The sequence below is a fragment of the Triticum dicoccoides genome, chromosome 5A (genome assembly GCF_002162155.2).
Source record: "Triticum dicoccoides isolate Atlit2015 ecotype Zavitan chromosome 5A, WEW_v2.0, whole genome shotgun sequence".
NCBI lineage: Eukaryota > Viridiplantae > Streptophyta > Magnoliopsida > Poales > Poaceae > Triticum > Triticum dicoccoides.
Genome location: NC_041388.1, coordinates 490,546,622 through 490,574,343, shown reverse-complemented (window position 1 = coordinate 490,574,343; position 27,722 = coordinate 490,546,622).

Here is a 27,722-nt window from a genome sequence, read left to right as displayed (position 1 = left end):
CACGGTGAATCAAAGACTCTAGGAGCACGAACAACATCGGCGTAAGAATTTGAATTCTGGTGACAAGAACCACCGTCCACCATCCTCAAGCTCGGGATCCAAAATGGGCCTTCTCTTAGCACCTTTACAACCCCAAAGAAGAAATCCCATGTTGAATCCAAGTAGAGAAATAAAACCTCCATTATAGATAGCAAAACCCATATCCAGTGATCAAACTGAGAACTTGAACAAATTTCCCTGCAACTTGATAACTCTGTAAGTGATGCCTGACCTTCGAAGCAAGAGAAAAGAATAGTACCCACCAAATCATCTGTAGGCTTGATCTTGGATCTGGTGAACTCAGCTAGAAGAAAGAATTCCAGCAAGCCACTACCATTAGATAAATTGATTGGAAGACCTAGCCTACTTTGAATCCGATCTTTGAAAGCGTGACCCTTTTCAAAGCGAAGATCCACAAGCGACATGGCGCGCGCTGTCTCTGGCATAACACTTAGTCAACTAAGGCTAAGGATGCGATGGACATTGTGGCCTGAGTGGCACATGGTGTAGCGAGGAGGCGGAGCCTGTCGCCATCGGTGGTCGAAGTGGCACACGACGGGGGACTAGGCGGCGGGGGCTAGGCAGCGGGCTAGAACATAGAGTTAGCACAAATTGGTCAACTTGTTGGTGATGTGATGACTAAAGGATCAAATCTACCATCCTCAGAGTGATACTTTAAACATCCAAAAGTGAAGTGGAAGATCAGGAATCTGTGTTAGTGACATGAAATTCCTAGTATTTGAGTATAAGAATCAGAGAACTGAAGTACGCAAAATGTGAATCAATAACGACAATGAAGCAATGCAATGTGAGCCTACCCATTCGACCAGATATTAGAATGCAAGGTTGTACTTAAGCGTTCATTGACAGTAACGGAAAAAATGCCCAATGTTTGTTTACAAATATTAGTACCCTAAAACCTAACTCAATTGTTTTGTGCAAATAGGTGAATTTGTAGAGTTCAAATGTATTACTTTTTAGTTGAAACCTTAGTCCAATGCCTTAGTTGGCAAACTTCTCAAAAGCAGCATGCTCAACAAGCCGAACATCCAAGTGGATTATCCGACCAGTTAATATTAAATGGTAGAATGATATAAAGTTAATTTGAATTCTCGAATGGGACTAAAAGGGAAGTTTGGTTGGGTTGTGGGAACGCCGCTTATGATAGTTCGATGTTTGTTGTGGAAAAGTGGTTGCAGACTGACTGGTGGGTAAACATTGTATGTTAGTAAACTGGCTGTTAAAATGAGTTAATTGATGCATTTGATTGGATATTGTCAAATTATGATATAAGTCACATGAGAAAGCCAAAATCATATAACTAGATGCCTTTTTGCTTATAAGCCAAGAACCAAAACATGTTCGATTCGACTTTTGGATCATAAACCAAAAGCTACCTCTAGTAAGCTTAACCAAACAACCCCTTAGATACATTGAGTCAACAAAGTTGTTTGGGTATTGAACACCACCAAAGTTCTATCCTCGCCTGTTCCACCATTCGAACTGAGTACCATGTTGATGTTTTGTATATGTGGCGCGCACGACCACCATAGGTCGTCATGAGATAGCATATACTACATACATCATTTTTAATTTCATGATTTGAGTGCAATATACGTAGGGCGGATAAACATATGCATGATATGATGTTGCCATTCTTTTTATTAACATTGGTAAGTAAAATGGTAGATAATTTATAAGAAAACTAAAGGAAAATTGGTATGTCTTCTCTTAAGTACTCCCTCCGATCACAAACGGCATGGTTATTCTTTTATCATACACAAAGGCAGGTTCTTTTACAACTATGGGGTTAGTCAAAAGAGGACATCATTGACGCTCTTGCGCATGGTGGTGGTTCCTGTTGAGTGATGACTTTTCTCATCACTAACATACCATTTGACCGGCTAATGATGAGCTTATACCACTTACCATAGTATGTTCATCACTAACTGACCATGATAATTCTACCGGTCAATGATGACTAACATTTTCTTCCACAACTTGAGGTTGAATGCACAAGACACTTATACACTTACACAAAACACAAGCACACCGACATTCCTCTCATAAAAGCATTGCATTTGATAATTACAGTTGTATGTTGAAAATGTCTAGAGATATGGCGGGTAAGTCTTGGAGTTGACGCTGATCACATTTAAATACGAGTCAAAAAAATTATCACTCTAAGGAGTGTGTAACTCCTGGAAAATAGCCTCCCACTTCTCCCATTTGGGGTTGACAGAACGAATAGTAATGTCAACCAATCCACTGGGAATGGAAAGGCAACGACTTTTTTAAAGTTATAATACACATAGATTTTGTACAAGAGGATGGAAAATGCATAGTAAGTAACAATTTGATAAATGGGAAGAAACTAGACTAAGTGGAAAACTTACATTGGCTTTAGAAAGTAGCCAAGAAGGTGCAACTCAAGCCACAGTTCTTGTGCTATTTGCTTCATAAAATTGTGTAGTGCACCCAAAATAGAGTAGCGTCCCCGATGGAACATTATAGGTGCACTACACAAAAACACTCTTGCCAAAAAGTGACTTGTGTAGTACACTAAAAGGTAACAACAATGACGTTGTGTGTGTTGACACAAAATAAAGAACACAATCATTTGTTCTACTTAATAGGCATACACATATAGTACTAGAAATGGTATGTATTTGATCTTATTAGATATAATGGATATTGTCAAGTAGGCACCTACATTCAAATCCATGATTTACAAAATTGAAGTTACTCCAAAACACTTGCATTGAGTGGTAGGCACATACTTAGTTGGTAAGAAGGTCACTAGTTTAATCATCGGCAAAGCTTCCAAAAGTCCAGTATTAATGTGGATATAAAAACAAATACAATACAAAGTACGTATTACTTGCATTATATATCATCCATACAATATCATATATTAGTTGTTTCATTCTACATATTTACCAGAGAATAAATCAAACTGGCTACTCCCTAACCACGAATGATACACAATCTTTCTTCAAACGAATTCTTTGGTCACAAACACCATGTCCTTACATATATAGTTGATGACTATACGAATGATAGGTGCTTGATAGTTTATCAAACTTATTATGTTGAAAACCATGTGGATAAACTACTAGGACAAATATAATTTGAACTTTTTCATCATGGGCAACAAGAATAAAACATGTATAGTCATGCCTTAAGCCTAGAAGTTTATTCATAATTTTCACATAGAGATAAAAATTTAGTTATTACTTGCCTCAGATATTACCTACACAGTATCATATGTTAGTTTTTTCATTTTGACTGGCTACCCCTCTCCCATTAATGGTATACACTCTATCTCCAAACAGATTCTTTATTGGCCAAGGGTTTGTTCTTACAAAATTGATATGACTACATAATCTGGTCATTGATAGGATAATATGATAGATGGGAGCTAAAAGTATGTCTAAGTTATTATCTAGGAAACCATGTGGACATAACTACCAGGACATATATATTTTTAGCTTGTTCATCATTGACGATAAAAATTCAACCTATATAGTCAAGCTTTAAACTTCAAAATCTAGTCTTCCTCTGCACACGCAGAATTTTAACATGCACATCAAAATTACCTAAAAGATATATACCAGCCATAGTAATAATGAATCACTCATAAGATACATAACAAAATTGAAATTGCAGCATTAATAGAATGAAATGGAGCTCACTATCATGATTGTTGCAGTGATCCAAAAACTAGGAATCAAATGTCGTGTATACAACCACGTAAGATGGAGCGGGAGACCGGTCATCCGATGGCTGGATAGAGACCATGCAACAACAGAACAATGGGGAACACAATGGGAGTGAAGGTCTGGTAGTGCCGGGTGGTAGCGGTCGTGTGGGGAGACATTGACACCCACGGCAGGATGTGCGACACATGATGAGGGCCTATCTTTGTCGAGGCAATGCACGGTGCTGGCTGCGACAATGGACTATCTCCGAGCAATGGATCAATGCTAGAAGGAGGGGAGGTAGAAGACGGAGGATTACGGGTTCGGAACATGATTAAGAGCTAAGTTGGTGGACGACCAGGGATGGTGAAGGATAGGAGGGAGTGGTGCCGGTATATATGGTGTGTGACGAGGGGAAGGGTAGAGTGGGAAACAATGTTTAGGCGAAATTTAAAGGGGATACATCAAATATAACCCACACTGCCTAATAAAATAGGCACGTAAATATTGACACTACATCACTGATGGGCAAGGCTTAGTAACCCATCTGTGATAAAGCATCCTAGTTTTGGGCATCCACAGTGGAGAAAACAAGTCATCGCTCACCAACTTGATTTAGGAATGTCAATATCTGCCCTACCGAGCCTCCAATACTTTTATCACTGAAAAGGCTTGGCTAACCCGTTAGTTATGAGCCTCATCTATAATGTTTGTTCTTGGGACCGTCAGTGATGAGGGGTTTGTTTGTCTATGTAGTGGTGTTTTGGGTTAAAACACTACATATTTTACTATTTTCATGAACGTGGTTAATTACTATCCTTAGTGCCAACAATTTTGGCAGATCAATTCCTTAACTGTCTCCACCTCCACCTTTTTATTGGTCCTTTTGATGCACGTCAATCGTGATGAAGATTTCATGAGATATTATCAGCCAATAGTATTGATGAGTGCCTTTGAAATCATCTTTGTGCACCTTTGTGTTGAATTTTTGTATTTTCCACCAAGAATTGAGTTTTGCTTCAATTCTGCAAATGCAATAAGAACCACCATGTTATGGCTTACTAGAACACTAGCTGACCATTGGCATGAGCTCACATGCTCATATCACAGTCATATTGTGCGCTGACACCACGGCCAGATCATCAGCTTCTCATATGTGAAAGTCATTCTGAGAGAATATGAACATATATACTCTAGAGAGAATAGTAATAAAGAGTACTCTTCTTCTAGATGAGATCTGGATGGGAATCCTCAAGAGGGTAGCCCCAACCACCAATAGTTTAAGAAAAGTGGTGGCCAAGGGCAACGAGATCAACCATCTTCCTTGATATCACCAACGTCTCTCACGCTCATCACATTCTAATCTCCAAACTCATTTGTTTTGATCCCCAGTCGTTGTGGATTTGCGCGACAATTAGTTTAATAGTTCATGTTGATCTAAATGGCCATCATGTTTGTGTTTTGCGCATTGATATTTGAGAAGTTCCCTTATTATCTGGGTCATGGAGAAACCATAGTTGATCTATAATTGAAATGTGATAATTTATAAAATTGATGTGATATGAATATGATGATGTTGTTCACGGTGTTCTGCCAAGGTATGAAGGATGCCAATGCCATTGGAATTTGGAGTCCAATGTACTACAGTGCAACAAGCTACCATATTCTCTAGTGGACCTATATATGGTATGATATTAATGCAGACTCATCCGCTTCATGCCACATCCATGAGGAGGCCTTAATCATAACTATACGTCGATGAAATGTTGGGTGTGGTTAAGGTGGTTGTGAGTGATACGTAACTAAGACGTTAGTATGTGGTCTTGCTTTGGCTCCACTCTCATTGCACATACCACGACAATATAATATTTTCCGTTTGTGATTAAGTTAGTTCAAATACCTCACAAGGACTTCCATCCATACTGCACCCTCTAATATTTTCTCTCCTGCCTAATGTATCCATGTAATTTAGCTCTCTAGATACTTTAAACTTCTAATCAAATCAACTAGACTACTTTTATGCCTGGAACCAAAAATATCTTGTAGGCACATCAATGATAAATCTCTACAATGGGCAACAAACATTTACTCAGCTCCTCGTGGGTTTCACATTCTTACTTTGAAAAATGGCTACAACTAACCTTATGCACGTGTAGGTCAAATACATAATGCTTTTTTCAGAAGGCAAAGGGACAAAGGGTTTCAGACTAATTGTGTTGAGATGTTACATGTGATGGAATGGGATACACTGGGTTACAACATTTCAATCTCATGGCCCCCCTTCTTGCAAGCAATATGGGTGATTTGTTTCGCGCCCTCATTGCGCCCTTCTTATCGGCAAAATGGATGATTTGTTTCACGCCCTCTTTCGGGATCAGAGGGAATAACTAATAAACAATATCTTAATCGAAAACATTTTTTATAAAACCAAATGTCATCTCATGAGACATGTTATATTTATATTTCCATAACCATGTAATTCTAGAAGCGTTGAAATATTTACCCCTAGAGATAAGATTACAATTATATATAGTATGCATTTACTATCATGCAAAAAATAGTGTATTTAATGCATAACATTTTCTATTTGTTTCTTTATTATTGGTTTTGATACTCATTTATTGTAATGAATTATAAATAAGAAAACATATATCTTTTTATGTGTTCTAGCCATTTAACACTCATGGTGTTTTCTACGAACAAATATCATGCATCAATGTAACCATTGATTGATACTTATAAGATTGTGAAAGGTAGATATCCACCCATGAAATATGTTGTAGAAACATATCCATGTCATAATTAATGAGCATGTTGCATGAAAATCTTACAAGAATTTAATGTTCTATTGTGTTAAAAAATCCCACCTTATAATTTTGATGACCCTTTACTTACGAAAAATTCGTTTGGTGACTTTAGTAGATTCAATAGAAGAATAAAATATTGGAAAAAATTGGGTTTGAAGGGATGAACTACAAAAATTATTCCCATTGGCAAGTACTATGTGCATTTTTCATGAAACACAAAGTAATCATGTCATCTACATGTTATATTTCACTCATTTCCATATCATTACATTAATCTTTCCCTCATGTCCTAGAATTACACGTGCATGCATCCAAACAAAGAACTTTGGAACAGGGGTGACACACAGAAGGATTTTCTTAGAAAGCAAAACTATATTGGTGTTGTTATATAATTAGGACATTCAATGGTTGCCAATAGATTTCCATGAATTGTGGTTACACCATTAACACTTGTGAACAAATTCGCCACAAGCCCCTATGTGTCATCTCCGCAAGTTGCCGTGTGATGCCCCGAGACCGTTGCGCCAGATGTCTTCCAGTTATTCACCGACGTTGCCATGTCTTTTTCTTGCGTGTCACATCTTGCCATGTCATCATGTGCATTGCATCATCATGTTTTGAAAACTTGCATCCGTCCGGGTCTCCTCGTTCTTTTCGTTGTCCGTTCTGAGCCCAGACACACTTGCACGCGCCCACGGCACCTTCGAAATATTATTTTATAAGTGGCCGGAGAATGTTCTCGGAATGGGATGAAAGTTGGTGTGCGGTCTTATTATAGTGTAGATAGACCGCCTGTCAAGTTTCATCACATTCGGAGTCCGTTTGACGCCCCAACGGATAACTATAGCGGCATTATAGCCGGTCTAACGTCGGGCGTTTTCGGTCTCTGGAAACAGTCGCCGGGCTGCACTCTTTCCCCTCTCTCTTTTCAGTCCAACCACACACTTGACCTCGTTCGCCTAACCCCTCTTTGCACAGTGCATCGATCCCTCGCCCGTGTCCGAAACTTCCCCGAACCTGAACCGGAATTTCGTTATCGTTGGATCCGGATAATCCCCAAACATCCCTAAATCATCATCGATTTCTCATTTAGACTCCCTAACCTATTTATTCTCGATCGTCCGATTATGATCAGACGGACCGGATTAGCCCCTACCCAAAAATCCTATTGCTATATATAGTGGCAACCCTAGACTAATCCCTAAAATCTAGCCCGCTTGTCCCATCAGTCCATCCCGCCGCCGCCAGCATCTCCCACCTCGGGATCCTTCCATTCCTCCACCCACCAACAAGCTTCCGATTCCCTCGATCCAACCATCCAACCTCGTCTCGCCTCCCGCGCCTGCCCGCATCGAACCAGAGGAGCCCGAGCCATCCCGTAGTCGCCGCCTCCTGCCCGAGCGTTTCCTCCTCCCTTCTCCTCGAACCCTCCTCCTCGATCCAGAGAGCCGCCGAGCTCCGCCGTGCCCGAGGCCAGCCGTGCCTCCCTGCTGGTGAGCAGCAGCAGCAGAGCCGTCGCCAGCCAGCCCCTCGCTGGCTCGTTCCCCTTCGTGTTTGACCCGCGCCTTTCACCTCCTGCCACGGGAGCCCTGCACCGCGCCGCGCCCTCAAGTGCCCCGCCGGCCTGCGACGCCACCACCGACCTCCACCAGGAGCCCGCGACCCCTATGCCTCCTCCCGCGCCCATTCCCGGCGCCGCGAGACCGCTGCTTCCTTAACCACTCGCAAGTCCGCCAGCCACCGGTGCCGGTGCCGACCGCCACCAAGCACCATCCCGTTCCTCGTGCCGCCGCTTGCTTCGCCCCGGATCCGGATGCCCATCACCAGAGGCCACCGTCCCGCGCCTGGAGCCGTGCCCCTCCGTCCCCTGCGCCTCCATCTCTTCCTCGTCGCCGAACGCTTGCTTCAAGCCACACCGGCGCCCACTCGTTCTGCTCGGGAACGAGCACGCCCCAGCGCCTCTGCTTCGAAGCAGGGGGCCGACGCCTCCAGCGCCTACGTTGACCACAGCCTGCCCAGTTCCTTCGCCTCCTGGGCCACAAGCAAGCCGTGCGTGGGCCTCCTTGCCTCTCCAAGGCCCAGCCTGCCGGTCTCTGCCTCTCCACCGACTTGGGCTTGGCCCAGTGATGAGCAGCCGCCCACCTCCCCCTGTGTATTGTTGGGCCGGCCTATGATTCGGTCCGTGTCATGTATTTTTCCATAGAACGTTTTCCCTATTTTCTAGAGAGAGCAGTTTTTGCAGAAAAACCCCTGCTGTTCATGCATATAATAACTTAATAATCGTGCATCGGTTTAAAATGATTTATATATGAAAAATGCTTAGAATTGTGTCTAGTTTCATAATAGCCAACTTTCAACCATGTTTAAAATGTTTAAACTGTTGTTTGCATTTATTTTCTTAATTGCCATGTTAAAATGATTTAGTTCATAACTTAATAACCGTAGCTCCAAATTTAATAAACTTTATATGTAAATGGGGTAGAAAAATGCCTAGTTTAACATGGTGCACTCCTCTCGCATGTTTAACAACTCTAAAAATATTGTTTAGGGCAGAACAGTACCAAATCCATAAATTGCACATGAGGATTTTTCCGGACTTGTTGCTTGTTGATCTGGCCTCATTTAAACTTGCCTAGATAGGTAGTTTTGTTATGATTCACCTCTTGCCATGTTTAACAACATTTAATATTGTTGGGTACATAAACGACATCGAACTAAATAACTTGAATGTGGTGTTCCGTCAATATGTAACTCGTTGCATATTGAGCTCCACTTAATTTGTAGGATTGTTTGTGCATATTGCCATGCCATGCCTCATTAAACCGGACATGCATCATACTTGGTTGTGCATCATGCCATGCTTATGTGATGGTTTCTTAGTATGTTGTTTGCTTCTTTCCGGTGTTGCTTCTTCGGGTTAGTTCTGATAACGCCGCGTTTGTGAGGATTCGTTCGACTTCGTCCGTTTGTCTTCTTCATGGACTCGTTCTTCTTCCTTGCGGGATCTCAGGCAAGATGACCATACCCTCGAAATCACTTCTATCTTTGCTTGCTAGTTGTTCGCTCTATTACCATGCCGTGCTACCTACCACTTGCTATATCATGCCTCCCATATTGCCATGTCAAGCCTGTAACCCACCTTTCCTAGCAAACCGTTGTTTGGCTATGTTACCACTTTTGCTCAGCCCCTCTTATAGCGTTGCTAGTTGCAGGTGAAGATGAAGTTTGTTCCTTGTTGGAACATGTATATGTTTGGGATATCACAATATATCTTATTTAATTAATGCATCTATATACTTGGTAAAGGGTGGAAGGATCGGCCTTATGCCTGGTGTTTTGTTCCACTCTTGCCGCCCTAGTTTCCGTCATACCGGTGTTATGTTCCTTGATTTTGCGTTCCTTATGCAGTTGGGAGTTATGGGAACCCCTTGACAGTTCGCTTTGAATAAAACTCCTCCAGCAAGGCCCAACCTTGGTTTTACATTTTCCTAACAACCTATACCTTTCCCTTGGGAGTAATTAACCCCGGGGTCATCGTATTTTAACCCCCCCGGGCCAGTGCTTCTCTAAGTGTTGGTCCGAACTAGAGCACCGTGCGGGACCGTCCCTTGGCAACTTGGTTTATGTTGGTACCTGTACGCTTAGCTTATCTGGTGCTGCCCTGAGAACGAGATATGTGCAGCTCCTATCGGGATGTCGGCGCATCGGGCGGTCTTGCTGGTATTGTTTTACCATTGTCGAAATGTCTTGTAACCGGGATTCCGAGATTGATCGGGTCATCCCGGGAGAAGGAATATCCTTCGCTGACCGTGAGAGCTTGTGATGGGCTAAGTTGGGACACCCCTGCAGGGTTTAAACTTTCGAGAGCCGTGCCCGAGGTTATGTGGCAGATGGGAATTTGTTAATATCCGGCTGTAGAGAACTTGACACTTAACTTATTTAAAATGAATCAACCGCGTATGTAGCCGTGATGGTCTCTCTCCGGCGGAGTCCGGGAAGTGAACACGGTTCTTGTGTTATGCTTGAACGTAAGTAGTTTCAGGATCACTTCTTGATCACTTCTAGTTCACGACCGCTGCGTTGCGTCTCTTCTCGCTCTTATTTGCGTATGTTAGCCACCATATATGCTTAGTGCTTGCTACAGCTCCACCTCACTACCCCTTTTCCTAACCATAAGCTTAAATAGTCTTGATCTCGCGGGTGTGAGATTGCTGAGTCCTCGTGACTCACAGATACTTCCAAACACTTGCAGGTGTCGATGATACCAGTGCAGGTGACGTAACCGAGCTCAAGTGGGAGCTCGATGAAGATCTTGTCCGTTGTTTTGTGTCCTTTCCGGTTGATCAGTAGTGGAGCCCAGTTGGGACGATCGGGGATCTAGCATTTGGGGTTTTCTTCTTTTATTTTGGTTCCGTAGTCGGAACCTTGATTGTATTCTGGATGATGTATGAACTACTTTTGTATTGTGTGAAGTGGCGATTGTAAGCCAACTCTTTATCCCTTTCTTATTCAGTACATGGGATGTGTGAAGATTACCCCTCTTACGCCTAGAGCTAAGAGCACCATAGGAGTAGGGTATTACTTCCATCGTAGAGGGCCCGGGCCTATATGTTTGTCACAGTAGGTCACGTTTTTTGTCATGCATGTACATCCATGACGATTTTATGACAGAATCAAGATAGTCATACCTGTGCTGTCGTATAAGTATTCCAAGACATTACCAAAATTATCATCACGGAAGTGTCCACTTCCATGACGATAAATCGCGCGTCACAGAAGTGCTTTCGTCAAGGGTGACCGACACGTGGCATCCACAGTAATGGAATGCCTTTAAGCTATTGGGTCCGATTTTGGATCTGATAACCCGTTAGCAGCCCCGACCAATGGGGATTTTCCACGTGTAAAATCATCATTGGCTGGAGGAAACACGTGTCGGCTCATCATTGGGACACATGTCATCCACTCATTGGACCCAAGGTGCCTATGATACATCGACATGTGGCACGGCCCAACAGAGGCCCATTCCTGTGAAAAGGCCGGCCCGTTTGACTTGGTCAAAAGGTGGCAGGCCGGCCCACGGAAAGCCTGTTAACGGCATGTTCGCATATAGCCCATTTACAGCCCGCTAACTCACGGCCCGTCACGGCCTACCGGAATTAGGCCCAGTAGCATCATCTCGGCCGTCCAATATGATTCCAGCCCGTTGTAACTTCCGGCCCATGTGTGGCCCATGACGTATTTCGGCCCATATGAGTCCCTTTGTAATTCTTGGCCCATTAACGGCCCGCGGTGAAACCGGCCCATAATGAACAATGTACCATTAGCGGCCCATTATTCCATTCAGTCATTTCCAGCCCGGGTTACCTTTTGGCCTTCTCAGGGCCCATTTATTCTTGGGCTCATTTCCAGCATCCGGTTGCTTGCGGCCCGTTACTAGCCTTTTCTGCTTGTGGGCCAAATTCAGCCTGTGGATACAGTTGGCCCGTTTGTGGCCCATTAATCTGTTGGACCATTTTCATAGCATCATCAAATACGGCCTATTAACGGTCCATTATGATCAGCCCATAAAACGTACGATTTCCACTCTAGCCTATTTACGGCCCCTTATACGGCCCGTACAAGGCCCATAGATGAGACGGCCCGTAGAAGACCCATTGATCCGACGGCCCATAGAAGGCCCATTGATCCGACGACCCATGGATCCGACAGCCGATAGAAGACCCATGGATCTGACAGGCCATAGAAGGCCCACGGATCCGACGGCCATAGAGGGCCATGGATCGTCCGTCCGTAGATGGCCCATGGATCGTATAGCCTGCAGAGGGCCACGGTCACTACAAGGCGAGTTGGCCCCCGTTTTCAAAGAATTATCCTACTCTATACTATCACCTCTAAAAACATACACTATACAATAGAGAGACTAAGGCATAGAAACGTAGTATAATCCTACACTATACAATAAAGAAATTATAGTCAATTATACCCACTGGGCATTATGGTTCGGCACCAGTGATAATAAAGCGTACAAAACAGCAAATTACATACACTGGGCAAATACAACTCCTACATCATGGACACGGATCAACGTAACTTACCATTTGAACTATAATCTCTTCAGAAAATAGGATTGGCCGGATTTAGATAGCACAAATTTCAGTCTGCAAAATCTCTAATTCCTTCATTGTTACCTCAGTGTCTTGTTTCATTTTTTGACTCCTGCATCTAATACCTGCGTGTCCAGTCTCAACTTGTTGATTGTACGTTGAGAATCATGTACACGTTGTATTGCCACCTCTAGTTAATGCTCGAGAACATCAGCGCATTCCAATTCCAATCCATAATCATTCGGTAACAGCCATGCCGCACTGCCCGCAGATCTTTGTGTTGATGTCACTTCATCCTGAAATGTTTCTGTAAGTACACATGACTAGGGCAAAAATATAGTTACTATTTTTGACATGGCAAAACATGACTAACAATAATGTTACACGTCATGAAGCATAAGCAGGTGATATTTTAAAAATTATAAAAAAGGTAGTCTGTGCAGCATGCATACAGAAATCTCTCTTAGCTCACCAGAGGAGCATGATGTTGGGGCCCAATCCAAAACACAGACAAGTTACAAATTTAGACAGCACGTTGTGTAGAAGTAAGCAAGCAATTGGCCATTCTGTAGCTCAATTAAAGTCTTAGGGAGCATAATGAACAGCAGAGGTTTTCATACAAACATACTACAGCAAGCAAAACTATGCAATCATTAGCCTAGTATAAACTAGATTATGAGCCTCATGCAATAATAGTTGGTTAATAGACTTCAAAGCTTCAGGCACACTTCGGCAGAGTAATTAAATGGTAAGGCCTTTAATTATGTCAACTAATAGTTATATAAGTACCCAACATCAGGCATCATTCTTTGGGCATCTCATTAACTGAGGACAAATAAAGCAATTGAAAAGAGCAAATTAACTATGCCTGAAACAAACAAGGAATTGAACTGTTGAGTTGGATACAGTGACTTACCTTAACAGGTTGAAGAGGCTCATCACAGCTCCTACTTCTCTTGCAAGGCTCCTTCCTAACATCTTGTACTTGGAAATCCTCAATCTTATCTTCATTGCACCCCCTCTGCAAGGTGACACAAACTAGTTACTTGTCTCCTTGGAAGATAAATATGCATACTTTCCAGTCTGTGGACACAAAAGGATGAGATTATAACAAAACAACACCACATAATGAAACATGCCACATCTATTGCACTTGCACACAATGAAATGAGCATTTACTATATTTGCACTATGTAAAAACTAGGCATACCTTCGAACTAGATCTCCAGGTACTCTTGGAGAGCCTACTTTAGTGTACAGTCAAACCTTTATGTCACCTATGATTTAGAAAAGGCCCCACTACAGCAGCCCTTAGTGTTTAAATCATTGACTAGCTTTGTTAGAGTGTTAGGTCAAGAACAGCAAGTAATCAAAGCAAACAGTCCTAGTATGGCTGGCTGATGCAAACAAGCAATTGAACAGATGTGTGAGAAAATTTTACATATCAAGAAAAGAAGCAAAGAAGGAGGCTTAAAGACCATCCCTTGACTAATCAGATTAAGGGGCATTTAAACATCATGTGCAACGTATGAACTAACATAAACATTGCATATTATAGATTCTACAATGGAATGCACATGTATTATGTTATGCCATGTATGATGATGCCTAAATGTACACTATAGTAGGCATGAGTGATTCATCATTGCACGCACAATTGAATTGCAGGTTAAGGGCGAGTTCTATTCCGCCTTTTCAGGGCTTATGTCAAAATAAGCCATAAAATATATAAAGAAGTCATTTTTGAGTTATGGGCTTTGGCTTAACTAATTTCGCTTTGGAGGGGGGTGTTTCAGGTAGAACCTCACTAAAAATTGAAGGGAAGGGAAATAGTGAAATGACTCTGTTATCTACCTATATTACACTCATAATGCAACTGTTGACGCCCGCGTCACACCTCACCCTCAAGTAAAAACAAACACGCAAGCGTTCATTGCCCTGCCCGCTTGCATCTCCTCTCCCCTTTCCCTCTACCTCGATCCCCTGCCTGCAGCACTAGGGTTCCTCCAGCGAGCCGTCGCCACTGGTCCCATCTTGCCTGGTCCTCAATGATGCTCTGTCCAGCTAGGCTACATGGCCGGTGGGTAGGGGCAAATCTCCCTGGCTGCTCCTCCCTCTAGCGCCGCCCCTCATTCTCATGGTCTCCAGCAGCTGCTCCACTGTGGTTCGTCCAACACACTACTCCGACAGGTGCTGCACAACTATGGCTGATGCCACACTACGGTAGAAGGCACCTTATTCACCCTCCCCACCTCCCAGGCCGTGGCCTTGAGGTGCTGTTGAAGGATGAGTTCATCCAACAAGGTGAGGATCTCCTCTGATTTTTTGCCAAATTTTCATTCTGATCCACTATACGATGAACTGCTATGAGCTGCTTTTGCTGCTGCTATATGATGCATTGCTATGAGCTGTTGCCGCTGCTGCGGCTATATGATGAATTGCTATGAGCTGCTGCTGCTATATGATGAATTGCTATGAGCTGCTGCTGCTATATGATGAGTTGCTATAAGCTGTTCCTGTTGCTGCTGTATGATGAATTGCTATGAGTTGCTCCTGCTGATGCTATATGATGAATTGCTATGAGCTGCTCCTGCTGGTGCTATATGATGAATTGCTATGAGCTGCTCCTCCTGCTGCTATATGATGAATTGCTATGAGCAGCTCCTGCTGCTGCTATATGATGAATTGCTATGAGCTGCTCCTGCTGCTGCTATATGATGAATTGCTATGAGCTGCTGATGGTATATGATGAATTGCACACTGCTGCTAGTGCTGCTGCTGCAGTATGAGGAGTTGCTATGAGCTACTGCTGCTATATGATGGTTTCAGGTGGTGCTGCTATATGATAATAACCAGCCACTTGGACCATCGAATTTCAATAAATAAGTGTTCTTCATTTAAATGTGGGTCATGCATTCTTCGTTTAAATTAGGCAATGGGATCTCTATGGAAAACATTGACCAAAGTAGATTGTGCCAAGTAGATGGTATCTTTGTATTTGCATTTTGAGCAAATAGTGATGGTCTGTTTTCCTATCATATTAATTACTGCACTGAGTTCAATTTGTGATGTTTGCAAGTCAAATTAATTTTCATATGGGCTGCAAAATGAAAAAAATATATAATGCAATCTAGACTTTTCACTGATCATACCAAAGATAAGCTGAAAACGCAATGAAAAGAACTGGTTGGCTTATTACATGGAGCTTATATTCACAGGTGCTTACTTCCTTAGGATAACTCGTAAGAATGTCCCTAAGAAACTTGGCTAATAGAACTGACATACAAATAACATGTCATGATGATTGCAATGGAGGAGTGACGTACCATAGCACACTTTATAGGCTCGCCGATGCCTCTCCTTTTTTGTGATGTTCCATGAAATTGCCACATACATCTTGTACTTTCTCATTCTGTAACCCTATCTGCAAGTTGACATGGCTAATTTCAGACATCTCTACATGATAATACATTGCATATCCCTTGCGCATATTTAAACCACCAATTAATGATTGTGTGTGTAGCATAAACTAGCCATGAATCTGTTTGCTGGACTAGCAGGCACTCTAAGGGAGCCTAATGTAGTGCACTGGAATTGCTACATGCCACCTACGATTTTGTGTAATGTACTGCCTCTGTTCCTAAATATATGTCTTTGTAGAGATTCCAGCATGGACCACATACATATGTATATAGATGCATTTTTGAGTGTAGATTCACTCATTTTGCTCCGTATGTAGCCTATAGTGGAATCTCTAGAAAGACTTATATTTAGGAACGGAGGTACGAGGTACTATCATGTATGACATCTACATATCTAATTTAGCAGCCAATAGTAGAAATCATTGTCTGCACAGAGGGATTACTGGTCGAAAATCCTAGCAAAGCACGCTGGCAGGCACAGAAGAATACAAGAGAGAGAGAGAGAGAGAGAGGGAGAGAGAGAGAGAGAGAGAGAGAGAGAGAGAGACAGAGAGAGAGAGACGCACCTACAAGATCATAGAAATGCCTCAGTCCAGGATCTTGGTTGGCCAAGCTATTAGATCCAGAAGAAACATCGTCCTTGTAGTTTTTGCCAGCTGCATAACAGGTAACAACGACCTGTTAGTATATTTGAAGTACATCGGGCAGGTGATGCTGGACGGGTTTAAAGGTGACAAGTACCTAGGCCGTGGCGGGTGCTTGGCATCTTGCCAGACGGTGGGAATCAGGTTAGAAACATCAAGGGTGATGACGCTGCGCTGGCTGTCGGGGTCCGGTAAGGAGATCTAGAACTCCCGAGTAGGGTGTTTGTGGAGCGGCTCCGGTATGATGGACTACGGTGTGGGCGAAGCGGATCTATGGCCGTGGACGATGGCACAGGTTAAGCTGCTCCGGTGGTTGGGTTAAGGATGGTGTCGATGATGCGGATCTGCGGTGTTACGCCCTCGATGCGGCTATATCTCCCACGTGTCGAAGCACGACTTAGAGGCATAACCGCATTGAAAGCAATGTCGCAAGTGAGGTAATCTTCACAACAACCCATGTAAATAAATAAAGGGGAAAGGTACATAGTTGGCTCACACTCGCCACGTCACACAAATACATAAATAAATCATTACATTCATCCAATACACTCAGGGTCCGACTACGGTACCAAAATAAAGATCAACCCCCAAATGCGACAAAGTCCCCGATCGCCCCAACTGGGCACCACTACTGATTATCTGGGAAAGACACGTAGTAACGACGAGGGTCTTCATCGAACTCCCAGTTGAGCTCGGTCATATCATCTGGAACGGTATCATCGGTCCCTGCATCTGGTTTTGGAAGTAATCTGTGAGTCACGGGGACTCAGCAATCTCGCACCCTCGCGATCAAGACTATTTAAGCTTATAGGTAAGGTAAAGGTATGATGTGGAGCTGCAGCAAGCGACTAGCATATATGGTGGCTAACATATTCGCAAAAGAGAGCGAGAAGAGAAGGCAAAAACACGGTCGAACAACTACGATCAAGAAGTGATCCTAGAACAACCTACGTTAAGCATTACTCCAACACCGTGTTCACTTCCCGGACTCCGCCGAGAAGAGACCATCACGGTTACACACGCGGTTGGTGCATTTTAATTAAGTAAAGTTTCATGTTATCTACAACCGGACATGAACAAATTCCCATCTGCCCATAACTGCGGGCACAACTTTCGAAAGTTCAAATCCCTGCAGGGGAGTCCCAACTTAGCCCATCACAAGCTCTCACGGTAAAGAAGGATATTCCTTCTCCCAAGACAATCCAATCAGACTCGGCATCCTGGTTACAAGACATCCTCGACAATGGTAAAACAAGTCCAGCAAGACCACCCGCTGTGCCGACAAATCCCGATAGGAGCTGCACATATCTCGTTCTCAGGGCACACCGGATAAGTTAAGCGTACGGGATCCAACGTAACCCAAGTTGCCAAGGGACGGCCCCGCACGGTGCTCTGGGTTGGACCAACACTTAGAGAAGCACTGGCCTGGGGGGTTAAAATAAAGATGACCCTTGAGTCTGCGAAACCCAAGGGAAAAAGAGGCTAGGTGGCAAATGGTAAAACCAAGGATGGGCCTTGCTGGAGGAGTTTTATTCAAGGCGAACTGTCAAGGGGTTCCCATTATAACCCAACCGTGTAAGGAACGCAAAATCCGAGAACATAACACCGATATGACGGAAACTAGGGCGGCAAGAGTGGAACAAAACACTATGCATAAGGCCAAGCCTTCCACCCTTTACAAAGTATATAGGTGCATTAAGATAAACAAGATAATATGGTGATATCCCAACAATAAACATGTTCCAACAAGGAACGATCTCCAATCTTCACCTGCAACTAGCAACGCAATAAGAGGGGCTGAGCAAAGCGGTAACATAGCCAAACAACGGTTTGCTAGGACATGGTGGGTTAGAGGTTTGACATGGCAATTTGGGAGGCATGATAAGCAAGTGGTAGGTATCGTAGCATACGCATAGCAAAAGAGCGAGCATCTAGCAAGCAAAGATAGAAGTGATTTCGAGGGTATGGTCATCTTGCCTGCAAAGTTCTCAGAGTTGCCTTGATCCTCGTGAGCGTACTCAACGGGCTCCTCATTCACGTACTCGTCTACCGGCTCTACCCAAGCAAGAACAACGAGCAAAAAGGAAGACAATCAACCACGTGAAATTCTCAAACAACATGATGCAAACATGGTATGATATGCGGGATGCGAGATGTGATGCATAGGCATGATTTGGAAAGGAATGAATTAACGTGACCTCAACTTGGAAATCTAAGAGTTCCACTATAAAGGTGAGGTGATTTCGGTCGAAATCGATATAAAGATCACCAGAATCGGATGCACGGTTTGGAAATGGCAAGCAAAACAAATATGGCATCGGTCTGCGATAAACGGCAAGTAGCCATCAAAATGCATCAAGATAAATATGCTACAACACTCAAACACGACAACAAAATACATGCGATGGATCAACTCATGATGCTTGACAAAAGATGAACACTGAGCTACGGCTAATTCACTCATTAACAGGCTCAAACAAGCATGGCAAAAGTGCCAAAGATAACAGGTTTCAGACTTAGTGAAATATCAGCATATCAGGGATTTTATCATCAGGAAGCAAACTTTAGAGCATGCAAACTACATGCTACAGGAACATATCATGGCAAATCAAGGCATGGAACGAAGCTAATCAAAGCACATAACAAAAGTCTCTTAGTGACCATGAGCCAAAAGGGATAAGAAAATACAATTGCAAGCATGTGAACATAGCAAAAACATAAACAGATTCAGACTTGGTGAAAAACTGGAGCATGCAAAACAGATTAACAAGTAGGCATGTTTACGAGCTCGATGCACTCACTACGAGGCATTGCATGATAATCCAAGCATACATCCAGCTAATAGACATGGCATATAAGCTAGACATGGTAAGAACAACAACATAGCATGCACGGATCAACTAGAACAAGCTCGACAAAATCGCTAAACATGTTAACAATCTGCCAGGAACATTTTATAGCAAAAGTAGAGCTCGATTGACTCAAGCTAGGGTGCTCCATAATTGCAAACAAAGATATGGATGGATAGAGCACCACAATTTTAACAAAACATCCTTACTGAACATCCTCAAAAGAGGCACGGATCACTAGGAAACAACATGAACATATGGCATTAAAACAATAGCAGGACAAGGACTTAGTGAAAAACTAAGTCCCTGAAATCAGCATCATCGAGTAAGCTACTTTTCATGCTTGTGCTAGTCACCACAAAGATCACAAAAATACATGGCATACACCCCTGTAAAGATAACATGGCATTCTACAAAACACATGTAGAGCTCAGGATCATAGGATGCACACATTAATCATGGCAAAAATGACAAAAGGCCATTTGCTGAAACAGATCTAACATAATCATCACATAGCCCTCTTTCAACAGAATTTCGGGCATCAAGATGAGCTCAATGAAAATGGTACAATGAGATGAAATGATGTACTCGTCGAGACGAACATTTTGATGCAGAGTTATGGCATGTCAAAATTGCAAAAATCTAGGGTTTCGGGGGAAAAAAGTCAACCACGAGATCTAGATCTGGATCAACTGTAGCAGCACTGTAGCGGCACGGATTACGAAGATGGCCGGCCGGAGTTTGGGGTCGCCGGAGCTCGTCGTCGTCGGGGAAGGAGCTTGCCGGGGCGCGCCGTCGACGAGGAGGACCCGGGCGGCGGCAGAGCTCCGGTCGGCGGAGGTGGCCGGAGCCGGGCGATGGAGGCGACCGGCGGCTTCGACGGCGGAGAGGCGCGGTGGGCGAGGCCGGTGGCGGCGCCGGTCACCGGACCGCGGGAAGAAGGCAACGGGGTCGGCTCGAGGCGGCGCGGTGGCGATGGGCTCGGGGGGCCGCGCGCGGGCTCTCCTGGGCCGGCGGCGGGGAGATGCGGCCGGGCCAGTGGGGGCGCGCCACGTGGCGGCAGCGGTGCAAACCGGATGTGTCTGTCGGCGGAGTTGTGTTCGGTGGCGCGGGGAGCGGGATTTTTAGGGTTTCGCCCGGATTTGGAATGTAGGGATCTTTATATAGGGGTAGAGGAAGTTAGGAAGCTCCAAATGAGGTGCGGTTTTTGGCCATGCAATTGTGATCAAACGCTCTAGACGATAGAAGGGGTTTAGGTGGGTTTTGGGCCAGTTTGGAAGGGTGTTGGGCTGCAACACACACGAGGCCTTTTCGGTCCCTCGGTGAACCGTTGGAGTATCAAACAAAGTCCAAATGGTACGAAACTTGACAGGCGGTCTACAGGTAGTAAACCAAGGCCGCATGGAAAGTCTCGGTCCAATCCAAAAACGTTTAACCCCCACACACGAAAAGAAGTAGAAAGGACCACCGGAGGACATAGGAGCGCCGGAATGCAAGACGGACAACGGGGAAAATGCTCGGATGCATGAGACGAACATGTATGCAAATGCAATGCACATGATGACATGATATAAGATGCATGACAAAGGCAAAACAAATGGAGACAAAAACCCGACAATGATGAAATAAAATAACTTAGTGCCAGAAACGGCAAGAGTTGGGATACATATGTGGTAAATTACATCCGGGGTGTTACAACACTCCACCACTACGAAAGGATCTCGTCTCGAGATCTAGGACTGGAAAAACTCCGGGTACTCAGAACGGAGGCGATCCTCGCGTTCCCAGGTGGCTTCACGGTCGGAATGGTGTGACCACTTGACTTTGAGGAATTTGATAGACTTGTTGCGAGTCTTGCGCTTAGTTTCTTCAAGAATAGCAATGGGGTGCTCACGATAAGACAAGTCTTCTTGGAGATCAATGTCTTCGACATTGATGGTGCGGTCAGGAGTCTTGAAGCACTTGAGGAGCTGAGAGACATGAAACACGTCGTGCACGTTTGCAAAGTTGGAGGGAAGCTCAAGTTGATAGGCAAGATCGCCTCTCTTGCTGACGATCTTGAAAGGAGCCACGTATCTAGGGTCAAGCTTCCCTTTGATACCGAAGCGACGAGTACCTTTCATTGGAGAGACGCGGAGGTAGACATGTTCTCCGATCTCGAAAGCCAAGTCACGATGCTTACTATCATAGTAGCTCTTCTGACGCGACTGCGCGGCTTTGAGATTATCATGAATGACTTTGCACATCTCCTCAGCCCCTGTGATCAAGTCATTGCCCAGAAGTTGACGTTCACCAGTCTCTGACCAGTTAAGAGGAGTACGGCACTTCCTGCCATAGAGAATTTCAAATGGGGCCTTGCCCGAACTCGCTTGGAAGCTGTTGTTGTAGGAGAACTCGGCATATGGAAGACAATCTTCCCACTTCATGCCAAAAGAGATGACGCAGGCCCTAAGCATATCTTCAAGAATCTGATTTACTCGCTCGACTTGGCCACTGGTTTGAGGGTGAAAAGCTCTGTTGAAACAGGTGTTGGTGCCCATGGCCTTCTGAAAAGAATCCCAAAACTTGGAGGTGAAGATGCTGCCACGATCTGAAGAAATCAACTGCGGAATGCCATGCAGAGAGACAATCCGGGAGGTATAAAGCTCTGCCAATTGAGCTGCTATGATGGATTCTTTGATAGGCAGAAAGTGAGCCACTTTAGTGAGTTTGTCGATGACAACGAAGATAGAATCATTGCCACGTTTGGACTTTGGAAATCCCATCACGAAGTCCATCTCAATTTGGTCAAACTTCCATTCTGGAATGGCAAGAGGTTGGAGGAGACCAGCTGGTCGTTGGTGTTCTGCTTCCACTCTTCTGCCGACATCACATTCATTCACGAACTGAGCAATCTCGCGCTTCATTCGAGTCCACCAATACGACTGCTTGAGGTCATGGTACATCTTTGTACTTCTATGGTGGATAGAGAGGAGTGAATTGTGAGCCTCATTCATAATGACTTTACAAAGGTCACCTTTAGGCACAACAATGCGATCCTCGAAGAATAGAGTATCCTTGTCATTAAGGCGATAGCACTTGTACTTGGGTTGACTCTTGGCAATCCCAATCTTCACCTTCTTCACCGTAGCATCAAGAAGTTGAGCCTCGTGAATCTGATCTTCCAAAGTAGGAGAGACTTAGAGGTTGGCCAAAAATCCTTGAGGAACAACTTGCATATTGAGTTTGCGGAAAGCTTCACAAAGCTCGGGTTGGTCAGGCTTGAGAATCAAACTGTTGCAGTAAGCCTTCTTGCTCAATGCGTCAGCAATTACATTGGCCTTGCCTGGTGTATATTCGATACTCGGATTATACTCTTGAATTATTTCGATCCAACGAGTCTGCCTGAGGTTGAGATTAGGCTGAGTGAAGATGTACTTGAGACTCTTATGATCAGTGAAGATGTCCACTTTTCTTCCCAACAAGAGATGTCTCCAAGTTAAAAGAGCATGAACAACTGCCGCCAACTCGAGGTCATGAGTGGGGTAGTTCTTTTCATTGGGCTTCAACCGGCGAGAGGTATATGCCACAACTTTCTTCTCTTGCATCAACACTGCAGCAAGACCTTGAATGGAAGCATCACAGAAGACCTCAAACGGTTTGGATTCATCAGGAGGAGTTAGAACTGGAGCAGTGACTAACTTCTCTTTTAGGGTGTTGAAAGCGATGTCACATTCAGGAGACCAAACGTATTTCACGTGCTTCTGGAGAAGGTTGGAAAGAGGCTTCGTGATCTTTGAAATGTTCTCAACGAACCTTCGATAATAGCTTGCGAGACCAAGGAAGCTGCGGAGTTGCTTCACATTCTGAGGTGGTTTCCAATTCAGAATTGCAGACACCTTCTCAGGATTAACCGCTATGCCCTTGGCAGAAATGATATGCCCAAGGTAGAGAACCTCATCGAGCCAAAACTCGCACTTTGAAAACTTGGCATAGAACTGATGTTCTATTAGCTTATCCAGCACCAAACGCAAGCGCTTGGCATGATCTTCCTTGTTCTTGGAAAAGACCAAATTGTCATCGAGGTAGACCAAGACGAAGTCATTTGTGTAGGCGTTGAAGATGAAATTCATCATGCGAGAGAATGTTGGCGGAGCGTTGACGAGGCCGAAAGACATGACAGTGTATTCATATGAACCATAGCTTGTTCTGAATGCTGTCTTGGGGATATCCTCTTCATGAATGCGAATCTGGTGATAGCCCATACAGAGATCAAGCTTGGAGAAAACTTGAGCACCTTTGAGTTGTTCAAACAACTCGTTGATGTTGGGAAGTGGGTACTTGTTCTTTATAGTCTTCTTGTTCAATGGATGGTATTCGACACAAAGTAGGTCCATTCCATCCTTCTTCTTCACAAAAAGAACTCCACAACCCCATGGAGAAGAACTAGGTCGGATGAGACCCATTCGCTCTTGAATATCGAGTTGTTTCTTCAGCTCCTTCAACTCTTCAGGTCCAAGCTTGTAAGGACGTTTGCAAACAGGTTCCGCGCCAGGCTCAAGATCGATGACAAATTCAACTGGCCGGTGGGGAGGCATTCCTAGAATCTCTTCTGGAAAGACGTCTTGATATTCGCAAACGACTGGAATTTGAGAGATGGCATCCAGCTCGCCCTTCTCCTTGAGAGAAAACAGCCGAATGGTATCGTCATTAGCGGCAAAGACAATTACATCCTCAGACGAATGAGTCAATTGAATCTGCCTGGCAGCACAATCAAGCTGAGCCTTGTGCTTAGAAAGCCAGGCCATTCCAAGAATAAGATCAATATCCGAGTTACCAAGGACCATTGAAGAAGCCAGAAACTTGAAGTCGCCCGTCATGATAGAAACATCCGGGATTATTGAGGTAGCCCTCATAGACTTAGCCGGAGAAACCACTCCCATAGGTTTACCCAACATTTGTGAAACGAAGTCATGCTTTGAAACAAAAGATCTTGACATGAAACAATGTGATGCACCAGTATCAAAAAGGACTTTTGCAGGAGTAGAGTTAACTGGAAAGTTACCCATAATCACATCTGACGAGTCCTCTGCCTGAGCTGCGTTCAACAAGTTGACCTTGGCGTGCTTGGGGTTATGCTTGACCACTGCGGTACTGACAGATCTCACAGGAGGAGGAGGAGGAAGACGCCTCTGATTGAAGCATTTGTTGGCATAGTGACCCTTCTGCTGACACTTGTTGCACGTGACCTCCGAGAGCGGACGGTGATACGGAGCACTTGATCTTGGAGCTTGAGACGAAGTCTTGTTCTGAAAGCCTGGGTTGGGTGGGTGGGAAGATCCACTACCACCTTTGCTCTTCTGCTAATAAGGCTGACGGAATGGAGGAGGAGGCAGCCAATACTTTTGCTGCTTAGCCACTTGAGTTGAGGAAGAAGAAGTCACATCTCTGACTCGCTTCTTGGAAGCATCGCACTTCAGTTGGGCAGCCTCTTGCTTCATTGCCATGTTGTAAAACTCATCATACTTCTTGGGCTCAAAGAGGACGAGAGCTAGCTGGAGTTCTTCTCCGAGACCACGCCTGAACTGGTATATCATACTCTTATTGTCAGGGACGTCTTGCTTAGCGAAACGGGAGAGCTTCTGAAACATGATGTTGTACTGGTAAACAGATAAAGAGCCTTGCTTCAGGTTGTGGAATTCCTCATGCTTGCTCTCAGCCGCACTCTGAGGAATATGATGAGCTTTGAAGTCTTGACGGAATTCATCCCAGGTAATCACACGACCTCCTCTGGAATCTTTGTATTGCTGAAACCATTCTGTAGCTTGGTCTTTGAGTTGGAAGGAGGCAAACTTGACAAAGTCCTCAGGCCTAACATTGCTGCACTCGAAATGCTTGCATATATCCACGAGCCAATCATCAGTGTCCGAGGCCTCGACACAGTTGTTGAAGGTCTTTGGCTGGTTAGCAAGGAACTGGTTGAGTGTAGCAAACTGATTCTGATTGTTGCCATGGCCTTGGTTGCGCTCTTGCAGAATTTGCATGATCAGCTGCGTGTTTGCATTGGTTGCGGCCATCACAGCTTGCCATGCCTTCGGAGGTGGAGGTGGTGGTGGCGGATCCTGATTCTAATTCTGACCCTTAGCAGGAGCCATCCTGAAGAGGGTGACATCCGTTAGCATATTGACAGAAAAATATTGAAGCTGAATCCAACAGATAGAAATTGCAACATATAGTCTTCACATCCGAACAACATGAATGAATGCATTCCAATCGAAATGGTCAGATTTCCATAAATTGAGAAGCCACTTAGATAGAGGTAGAAGAATAAAACAACAAGGTACGAACAAGAACAAATACTTGGTAAGGATTACCCAATCACAAACCAAATATCCGCGGAAGAAGAGCTAGAGCTACAAGAATTCCCACCTATGAAACTCCCGAACCTTTCCGGTTATGCAATCAGGTGTTGGGGATATAGGGGAAGCATAATATCTCACCCAAAGCTAGCAAATCCTACATCCAGCTATATCCATCCTTCAACACATAACCAAGAAACCTTCGGAAATCATTTACCTCAACCTTCGAAAAGCACCCGTTATACAAGTTATGGCAATACTCCCGAACTCCCGCCCCAGTACTGGGTGGCGTTGAGGTTATCTCACCAACAACTGCATAAAACAGATTTTCAATGTCGACGAAACTCAGGTATTCCAGAATCTCAACGATAAAATTGTGACGACAACACCTCGGAGCTCAACTCCCCGAGACACTGCCACAACCCCTAAATGTCAGGAGGCACCAAGAACAATGTTCTCGTCCCAAAACCATCGGAATGATTCCAAGATACCCGCGTGATCCTAAAAAAATTTAAGTAAAATTTGAGAAGAGAAGAGTCAAAACTCTACGTCTGGATGCCTTACCAGAGCGACGAAGGGACTGAGGAGTAAAAAGAATTCCTAACTCTCCGATATATATAATCCTAAATGACTCAAACATTTTTCTAGACTCAACAACGCCAGCGATTTGATCAAGCAGGGGGCTCCTAAGGTCGGGGAAGGCTCTGATTACCAACTTGTTACGCCCTCGATGCGGCTATATCTCCCACGTGTCGAAGCACGACTTAGAGGAATAACCACATTGAAAGCAATGTCGCAAGTGAGGTAATCTTCACAACAACCCATGTAAATAAATAAAGGGGAAAGGTACATAGTTGGCTTACACTCGCCACTTCACACAAATACATAAATAAATCATTACATTCATCCAACACACTCAGGGTCCGACTATGGTACCAAAATAAAGATCAACCCCCAAATGCGACAAAGTCCCCGATCGCCCCAACTGGGCACCACTACTGATCATCTGGGAAAGACACGTAGTAACGACGAGATTCTTCATCGAACTCCCACTTGAGCTCGGTCATATCATCTGGAACGGAATCATCGGTCCCTGCATCTGATTTTGGAAGTAAACTGTGAGTCACGGGACTTAGCAATCTCGCACCCTCGCGATCAAGACTATTTAAGCTTATAGGTAAGGTAAAGGTATGATGTGGAGCTGCAGCAAGCGACTAGCATATATGGTGGCTAACATATTCGCAAAAGAGAGCGAGAAGAGAAGGCAAAAACACGGTCGAACAACTACGATCAAGAAGTGATCCTAGAACAACCTACGTCAAGCATTACTCCAACACCGTGTTCACTTCCCGGACTCCGCCGAGAAGAGACCATCACGGTTACACACGCGGTTGGTGCATTTTAATTAAGTTAAGTTTCACGTTATCTACAACCGGACATTAACAAATTCCCATCTGCCCATAACCGCGGGCACGGCTTTCGCAAGTTCAAATCCCTGCAGGGGAGTCCCAACTTAGCCCATCACAAGCTCTCACGGTCAATGAAGGATATTCCTTCTCCCAAGACAATCCGATCAGACTCGGCATTCGGTTACAAGACATCCTCGACAATGGTAAAATAAGTCCAGCAAGACCACCCGATGTGCTGACAAATCCCGATAGGAGCTGCACATATCTCGTTCTCAGTTCACACCGGATAAGCTAAGAGTACGGGAGCCAACGTAACCCAAGTTGCCAAGGGACGGCCCCGCACGGTGCTCTAGGTTGGACCAACACTTAGAGAAGCACTGGCCCGGGGGGTTAAAATAAAGATGACCCT